The 9246-nt window shown below is 43.3% G+C and overlaps 1 long non-coding RNA gene across 2 annotated transcripts in view; it reads left to right on the forward strand.

Annotated features, from left to right (window-relative positions):
• Nucleotides 1-9246, forward strand: part of LOC143765502 (uncharacterized) — a 32786-nt gene that overhangs the window by 16146 nt on the left and 7394 nt on the right. The gene's annotated exons all lie outside the window — the stretch shown is intronic.

Consider the following 9246-nt stretch of genomic DNA (forward strand, 5'->3'; position numbering starts at 1 on the left):
GAGACAATTATGCTGCAAATTCTGCAGCATATCTGGCCCATGTGGATGTACTTTTAAAGCACTGCAGGACCACAAGCATATACCCACAAGAACATATGAGAAGTAACCTGAGGTACGCATATCTGAGCTTGAGAACCTAATGACATATTACACCCTTCTATGTACAGTGGTATTCTGGTCTCCATCATGGCTATAAAGGCTAATTAACCATGCATTACACCTAAGGGTCAGCTGAAGTGAGAGAATGTCATAGCTTTCTTGCACGGCGGCTCAGGGGTTAGCACTGTTGCTTTGCAGCACCGGAGTCCGGGATTCAAATCCCACCAAGGGCAACATCTGCATGGAGTTTGTAAGTTCTCCCTGTGTTTGCGTGGGTTTCCTCCTGGTTCTCCGGTTTCCTCCCACACTCCAAAGACATACTGATAGGGAATTTAGATTGTGAGTAGAGTTGAGCGAATTTTTCAAAATTTGGTTCCGATTACGATCGGCAGCGAATATTGTGTTTGCAATATTTGCCAAACACAGCATAACGTCATTGGAGTCAATGGGAGTAGATGTAGCGCCCCCTCTGCCGCAGGGCCGAGGGGTACCCGGTACCGGGCCTCTGAGTCTCTGCTCTGGGGTTGTCACGGTGGCTAGACCCGGTCCGTGACCCTGCTGAGGGGCGCACAATGAAAAGGTGATGGTATGGTGCTGATGTTATGGTGCGGTGTAGTGCCGGTCGCGGTCAATAACGAGGACACCAGGTTGCAGTCTCTTTACCTCTTTACTGAAGGCTTCTGAGTCCTCAATCCGGAATACGGTTAACCGGGCTGCGCAAGTCCGGCCGGTCCGATGGCACCTCCAGAGTTCCCTTTGCAGGTGGAAATCTGTGCCTACCTTCCTGCGCTTGTGCTGTGGTCCTCCCCTGCTGTGCTTACGGGATAGTACCCCACAACTGTTGTGTCTGTTTCTCACGTTCCCTCACAACTCGTTCCTGATGTTCTCCCTCTACGTCCCCCTGATCTTACGGTTAGGACGCACCCGTATGACGGGGAGGCTCGGAGCTCTTCCGGGACTCCAGCGTCGCCCCACTCCTGTTGTTACCCCCCTGTGTCTTCCTGGGTCTGGGTGAGACAGCCCGCCTGTAACTGACTGTCCTGCCGTAGGTTTGAAGTTTGGCTTGGAGCTCTATACTTCCTCGGCGTTCCGGCCACCGGTTATGCGCCTCAATAGGATGTTGCCTCGTCTTACAGCACGACTCCTACTGGTATTCTCCTTGTTGCGTTGATCTCGTTTCTCACTCAGCACAATAAACCTCGCTTCTTGTCCTTTCTTGGGGCACCGCCGCTATATCGTGCAGGCGCGGTCCCGTAACGTTCACTCTGGTTGCTAGGCCTCTGTCAGGATCCCACCCCTGACAGGGACCTCTCTGAATCTTCCCCCACAACACCCTCTGCCACAAGGTGTTGCCTGGTTCCAACCAAGTCAGCTTTCTCTCTCACTTCCTGCCTAACCCCCAGTTTTACCAGATTGTGAGGAGTGGCCTACTAAATAGAACCCTTAGCTCCCCCTGGAGGCCAGACTGTGAAATGTATTGGTGTCTGTGATACCTGGTCAGATGAACTCCTTCAGTGCCATCAGACGTACCATAGCCCCCCTTAGCGGCGGAGCCACAGTACTGCAACGACCAGGACTCTGGGGCGCTGCATAGAAATTATCGAATATGTTCGGAACTGATCAACAAACATAAATTCGGCACAAATAGGTTACCAATAAGGCAAATTCAGATTTGGCGACTGATACTGAACATATTTGCTCAATTCTAATTGTGAGCCCCAATGGGGACAGTGCCGATAAGGTCGGTAAAGTGCTGTGGAATTAATGAGGCTACATAAGTGAGTAATATAAATAATAATAATAATAATGATAATATTATTAACATCTTCTTAAACTTGGGAATGCCATTGCTCTATTTAATTCTACAGGATTCAGAGAAAATGTTTTTAACCAACGAATGGCAACAAAACATGGAATTACCTACATACTCAGGATCCACTAGCCACTGAGAGGCTAAATAATATGGAAAAAATATTAATAATCTACTGCTTTTGTTTTTTTAAAATCCTCACACCTGTAAATTCGATTTCATTGAGATTGGATTGAATGATATAGATGTAAGATATAATGTTATAACTTCAATTTATATGCCATCCTGATAATCCTTCATTAGCACACGGAATTCAGATTACAGTGGAGACGTGTCAACCCCATAATATCACCCCTAATGTTTGTGCTAGTTTGAAAATACTAGTGTTCTCCAGGAGACTTTATACTGCAGGATACTATAAACATTAAGGCTGCCGTCACACTAGCAGTATTTGGTCAGTATTTTACATCAGTATTTGTAAGCCAAAACCAGGAGTGGGTGATAAATACAGAAGTGGTGATGTGTTTCTATTATACTTTTCCTCTAATTGTTCCACTCCTGGTTTTGGCTTACAAATACTGAGGTAAAATACTGACCAGATACTGATAGTGTGACGGCATCCTAATACTGTATCCTCACCCATCCCTTGTAGATGGTGACATGAGCCCTCGCGGGCAGGGTCCTCTCTTCTACTGTAACCGGCGTGACTTGTATTGCTTAAGATTATTGTACTTGTTTTTTAATGTATACCCCTCCTCACATGTAGAGCGCCATGGAATAAATGGTGCTATAATAAATAATAATAAATGAATTCAACAATATACAAAATGGGATATAGATATTTTAGATTTTATATCTTACCTACGCTATATTGACAATAGGGACACCTACACATTACATCCACAGGATGAAGAGGAGAATCTAGATTTTCCTGCACCTGGGGCAAATATTCAGTTTGGTGCCCCCTACTACACACAGCTTACGTGCTTCGAGTAGTCGCCATGTGTTCACTCATATGCGGTTTGCACAATTACAATCACGTGCCGACTAGCTTCTCCCCAAAATATTCTCAATATTTCGTGCAAAACTACAGCCCCTGATTCATTGAGTAACGTAGGAATAGAAGCTCGTCACCACATGACCCATATGAAGATCACATAAGTGGTCATGTGATGACCGCGGGAACTGACAAGCAGAACCGAATCCTAACAGCAAGTATATTACGCAATGTTTGGATTTGGAATGCTAAAGGGCCTAATGTTATAATTAATGGTCCGAACATAAATACAGATGTAAAAATAGAGAGGAGTACGGCATTCCGTGCAGTTATGGTCCAAACCCTTAAAAAGTTGAAAAAAAAATGGAATCCGGTACTCAATTGCAATTTATTCACTCCAGAATTGTGCATTAGACAAATTTTGATGTTTCGGTCTCACTGACCTTCATCAGACATACACTAAAAAACAGATACATACATAAATGATGTACATCTGATGAAGGTATAAACGTATGTGTCTGTTTTTTGGTTTACAGTTATGGCCGAAAGTGTTGGTACCCTTGAAATTGTTCCAGAAAATTATTGTAATTACATGTTTTGTTATACACATTTATTTCCTTTGTGTGTATTGGAACAATGCAAACAAAAATTAGAAGAAAGGCAAACTGGATATAATTTTATACAAAACACTAAAAATGGGCCGGACAAAATTGTTGGCAACCTCATCTTAATATTTGGCTGCACACCCTTTGGAATAAATAACTGCAATCAATCGCTTCCTATAACCAGCAACAAACTTCTTACACCTCTCAACTGAACCACTCTTCTTTTGCAAATCGCTCCAGGTCTCTCATATTTGAAGGGTGCCTTCTCCCAACAGCAATTTTAAGATCTCTCCACAGGTGTTCAATAGGATTCAGATACAGACTCATTGCTGGCCACTTCAGAACTCTCCAACTCTTTGTTTCCATCCATTTCTGGGTGCTTCTTAACCCCTTAATGACCGCCGATACATCTTTTAACGGCGGCAGTTAAGGGTAATTATGCCTCAGCGCCGTTAAAAAGAAATAAGTATAGAGCACCCCCCAGAGTCAGAATTTCTTTGGGGTCTCACATACCGGGGGTAGCTGAAACCCCAGAGAACATGATTCGGGTGAGTTTTTACCCACCCCAGTGTTGCGATCTCCGTAATTAATGGAATAACGGCTACTGCAAAAAAAAAAAAAGTACAATTTCCGATTTTATTTCTCTCTCCTCTGATGTGATCGCACATCGGTACCTCTGGTGTCCCTGCAACCCCCTGTGAAGTTCCCCGGACCGCTGAAGTCTTCTTCCCGGGAAAAATGGCAGGTGCATGCGCAGTGCGCCCACCGATATCTGCCAGCCGGCACCCAGCCACAATAAGAAATTTTTCCTATTGGTTCATTTTGATAAAAAAAAAAAAAGTAACTCAAACCCTCCTTTATCACCCCCTTAGTTAGATAAAAATAATAAAATAACAAAAATTTTTTATTTATTTCCATTTTTGCATTAGGGTTATTGTTGGGCTAAAGTTCGGGTTGGGGTTGGGATAGGGTTAGAGTTGGGGCTAGGGTTAGGGTTGGGCTAATGTTGGGGCTAGGGTTAGGGTTGGGCTAGTGTTAAGGTTGGGATTACGGTTAGGGGTGTGTTAGGGTTAGGTTTGTGCTTAGGGTTATGGTTGGGATTAGGGTTAGGTGTGTGTTTGGGTTAGAGTTAGAATTGGGGGTTCCACTGCTTAGGTACATCAGGGGGTCTCCAAACGCGACATGGCACCACCATTGATTCCAGCCAATTTAGCGTTCAAAACGTCAAACATTGCTCCCTCCCTTCTGAACCCTGCCATGCGCCCAAACAGTGGCTTTCCCCCACATATGGGGTTATTGGCTTACTCAGGAGAAATTGCACAACAAATTTTGTGGTCCATTTTCTCTGGATACCCTTGTGAAAAAAAAATGAATCCAAAGTAAATTTTATGTGAAAAAAGTAAAATGTTCATTTTTTCCTTCCTCATTGCTTTAGCTCTCGTGAAGCACCTAAAGGGTTAATAAACTTCTTGAATGTGATTTTGCGCACCTTGAGGGGTGCAGTTTTTAGAATGATGTCACTTTTGGGTATTTTCTGCTTGATCCCCAAACTCATTTCAAATGTGAGGTGGTCCCTAAAAATGATTTGTAAATTTTGTTGGAAAAATTTGAAATCGCTGGTCAACTTTTAACCCTTATAACGTCCTAACAAAAAAAATTATGTTTCAACAATTGTGCTGATGTAGACATGTGGGAAATGCTATTTATTAACTATTTTGTGTGACACCACTCTCTGCTTTAAGTGCACAAAAACTAAAAGTTTGAAAATTGCAAAATCAGTCCACAAGGTGTGTGGTGCACGGACAAATCCTGACTCCGATTTCAAGTAAGTAGACATGAAGAAAAAGAAAAGTCCAGCTACCGCAAAATTTATTTATTTTTTTTAGAAAAAAAAAAGGTGAAAATATTTTAAAAACACTATTTATTTGACTGCTCTGAAAACAAAGAAACCCATAGCATTATGCCAACACGTTTCAAGAGCTACAACACTCTTTATCATAGCGCGGTAGAGATCGAAACATCTAGTCCTAATACTATGTTTTTTTAGAGCATTCAAATGATGTTTTTAATATTTTTTCACAAATTTTTTTTTGATGTAGCTGGCTTTTTTTGTTCATAAATGTATGTATGTATCTGTTTTAGTAATATATTTGATGAAAGTCAGTGAAACTGTAACATAAAAATGTGTCTATACACAATTATTGGAGTGAATAAATTGCAATTAAAAATAGTGCCTGATTTACATCCAGAAACATTATTGACAACATCTTCTCTGTTTGGAGTCGTTCTCTTTCTTTTCTTCTACAACTTGTCCAGATGTCATGAGGACTTTTCACATTCACAACTCGCCTCTGCAGACTTCTTTGTTGCCTTTAAAAATGTGTCATTATAATGCTCCTGAATAAAAATATATCCGCGTTTTCCCCATGAATAATTGCCCCTCACTGCATTGTCTCTGCACAAAATATGACCCCACTCTATCCCTCTTATGGCACATGGCCTCTTCACACTATGTCCCTCCATATACTTCCCAACCTCTACACACTGTGCCCCCTTCTCACACACAACCCCTGCATAATATTCCTTCCATACTGTGCCCTCACACTGACCTCCCCCATACTGTCCCCTCACAAGATTCCCCCTCCTCATACTGTACCTAAACATTCCCTCCCACCCACCCCCCCACTTCATGCAAAATGACACCTGGGAGACACATTGGACTGCCACATAAGGCAGCCCAAAGATGCCACCCTGGAGGCTGCACCCAGGTCACATGCCCTCCCTGCACCCCATTTAGATGCGTCGCTTTTTAATGAACTCCTGCTCTATATCTAGACATAAATATGGAGTTGTTCTGCATTTGCAACTACAACAGCTTCCCTTCTTCAGTTAAGACTTACTACAAGATTTTGGGGAAAGTCTGTGGGAGCTTTTGCACATTCATCCAGAAAAGCATTTGTGGGGTCAGACAACAATGTTGGGGCTCTGTGCAGCCATCATGTTCTTCCATGCCAAACTCACCCACCCAAGCTGTTGGGGACCTCACTTTGCGCACGGTCATGTTTTACCGAAAGGGGACTTCCACAAACTGCGCAATATTGGAAGCTACAGGCGTCCAAAATGCCTTGGTATGCTGAAGCATTAAGATTTCGCTTGACTGGAGCCAAGGGGCAGATCCTTGAAAACAATCTCATAGCATTATCCCTCCTCCACCAAACTTTACAGTTGCTAGGTAATGTTCTGTCATTCGCCAAACCCAGACTGACCCATCAGACTGTCAAATAGATAAGCGAATTTCTTTGCTCCACAGTCAGGTGCTTTAGACCACTCCATCTGAAACCTGACGTTATGCTTGGTGATGCAAGGCTGGGATGCTGCTCCTCAGACATTGAAATCCATGCCATGACGCCCCCGATACACAGCTTTTGTGTTGACGTTAGTGCCAGAGGAGTTTTGGACTCTGCAGTTATGGAGTGAGCATAAATATAGAGTTGTTCTGCATTTGCAACTACAACAGCTTCCCTTCTTCAGTTAAGACTTACTACATTTGTGGGGTCACACAACAATGTTGGGGCTCTGTGCAGCCATCATGTTCTTCCACGTCAAACTCACCCACCCAAGTTGGGCCTCCAGACCCATCCTTGTGGCACTTATCCTGCAGGACTTGATACACATGCATTGACGTATCTTATTTACCTCCTGGGATCCCACGGCACCAACTTCTTTAGTGGCTTCTGCTCTGTATACCATCTTTGTTACTATACTCTTGACCAGTTTCAATTTATATATTTATGCCACTCATACTATTTGCATCCTTACTAGGCTTTAACTCCCTGGGCATGTCTCAGCCTCAGTTATGGGGACACTGATATGTGGCGCCTATCGGATGGCTTTAAGGTGCTGATCCCATGTGGTTTTGGTATTTGGAGGGTTACTACGCTCCGTTATCCTGCAACTTTTTAGGCAGACAGGCTCATCTCATGTGGACATAATTATTTATCATATTTTTTTCATTGGTGCTTGATTTGATAACAATTGTGTCATTTTTGACCATATAGTGCATGGTTTATATATTTGTATAGCCTCAAGCGTTATGATTGTCCATACATACTTATTGGTGTGATGTGCTGTTTGTATCTTGTACCTTTGACCTATTTAGGTCTTTACTATCAGTGTCACTGTGTTATGGGTATTACCCTATTATGGGCAATAACTGTGTTTAGTCACATGTGTGACTTTTTAAATGTTTTTAACTGTGTTGATCTTACGTTTTTGCACTCAATAAAATTTAGATTATTTATTTACTGTGTGGTGATCACCCGTTTAGTGGCCTCGGCTTCTTCTCTTGTGCACGTGGAGTGAGCAGAACATTGGTGACTTTTATGCATGATGCTCCTCAGCACTTGGGGGCCCCCTCTTTGTAACTTTACGTGATCAGCGCTTCGTGGCTGAGCTGTGGTGCTTTCTAAGGGTCTACATTTCAATACTATCACTCACCAGTGAAGGTAGAATATTTAGGAGGGAAGACATTTCATGAACTGATAATACAAGGACATGGATCACGCTGGTATTCGTGAACTCGTCACAACCACCCATTCTTTCAAAAACGTTGGCATACTGCGGGGTTGGATATTATAGATCTGTGACAATGGGAACGAATAATAAACCTGGACTCAGTGATTAAGAGGTTTGTGCCAATACGCTCATCCATATAGGGCATGTAGAGAAGAAAAAAAAGGGGGCAAGAATATACAGTATTAGCAATGTGACGACAGGCGGACATGACGCATATCAGCACAAAGACGCTCTACGCAGTCCATAAAGACATACACAGGCTGGGGGTCTCTTGTGTGTGTGCTGCTGTTCCGCTAATTGATTGAGCAGCACAGCAGACGTTTAATTAAAGGGAAGGGAAACCCAGTGTCACACAGGAGCAGATGGACTGAGCCCTAATTGGTAATTATCTTGTGTGTGCCAGCTGAGAAGGCACCGCAGCCCGTGCAGAGGGGACACAGACTGTCACCACTGACAGGTGACAAAGTCCAGGAACCAGGGAGGCTGGGTACACGGCAGCCACAGGGAAGAGACTGCAGCCTGTCTGTGGGGGATGGGATACAATGCAAAGCAGGGAACACACCCAGAGTGGGATCACAAACAGTAAAGACAACAATTACCCTGGGAAACTAATGTGCAAAAAAGGCTGGTGATTTACAGTGCACCCGTGAGCGTGCATACTAAAGCCTGAAATCATGTCTTTAGGACAGCGTACGTAATGATGGCTAATAGTAGTCACCGTGCACACCAGCCGAGAGCCCATGACGTCATCTATGGCAGCAGAAAGCCTCAGATATGTAACAATGAAGACAGCGTCTAACATCCGCCTGCATAACGCCAATTACACTGCACCTCTTGGCCAAGTATTGGGAATAATGTATGGAGATGGCGGCATTTAATCACCTAGACCCCAACTATCTGATTCTTTACAAGACAGGTAACAAATAAAAGAAAAGCAGAGTATGCACAAAATGCGGCCATATTTTTATTTCTGATATGCTCCGTTAATATTCCCAGAACGCTGATCTTGGAGGTCACTATTTAATTGGGCTTCTCTATATGGACCACTTACAGAACTTGAGATCCTAAGACTTATTAAGATGAGGATACATCTCCTGTGCGCAGGCTGCCATTAGATATGTGCATGCATGTAGTCATCTTCTGCCACAAGGGACCCTATT

The sequence above is a fragment of the Ranitomeya variabilis genome, chromosome 4 (genome assembly GCF_051348905.1).
Source record: "Ranitomeya variabilis isolate aRanVar5 chromosome 4, aRanVar5.hap1, whole genome shotgun sequence".
Lineage (NCBI taxonomy): Eukaryota > Metazoa > Chordata > Amphibia > Anura > Dendrobatidae > Ranitomeya > Ranitomeya variabilis.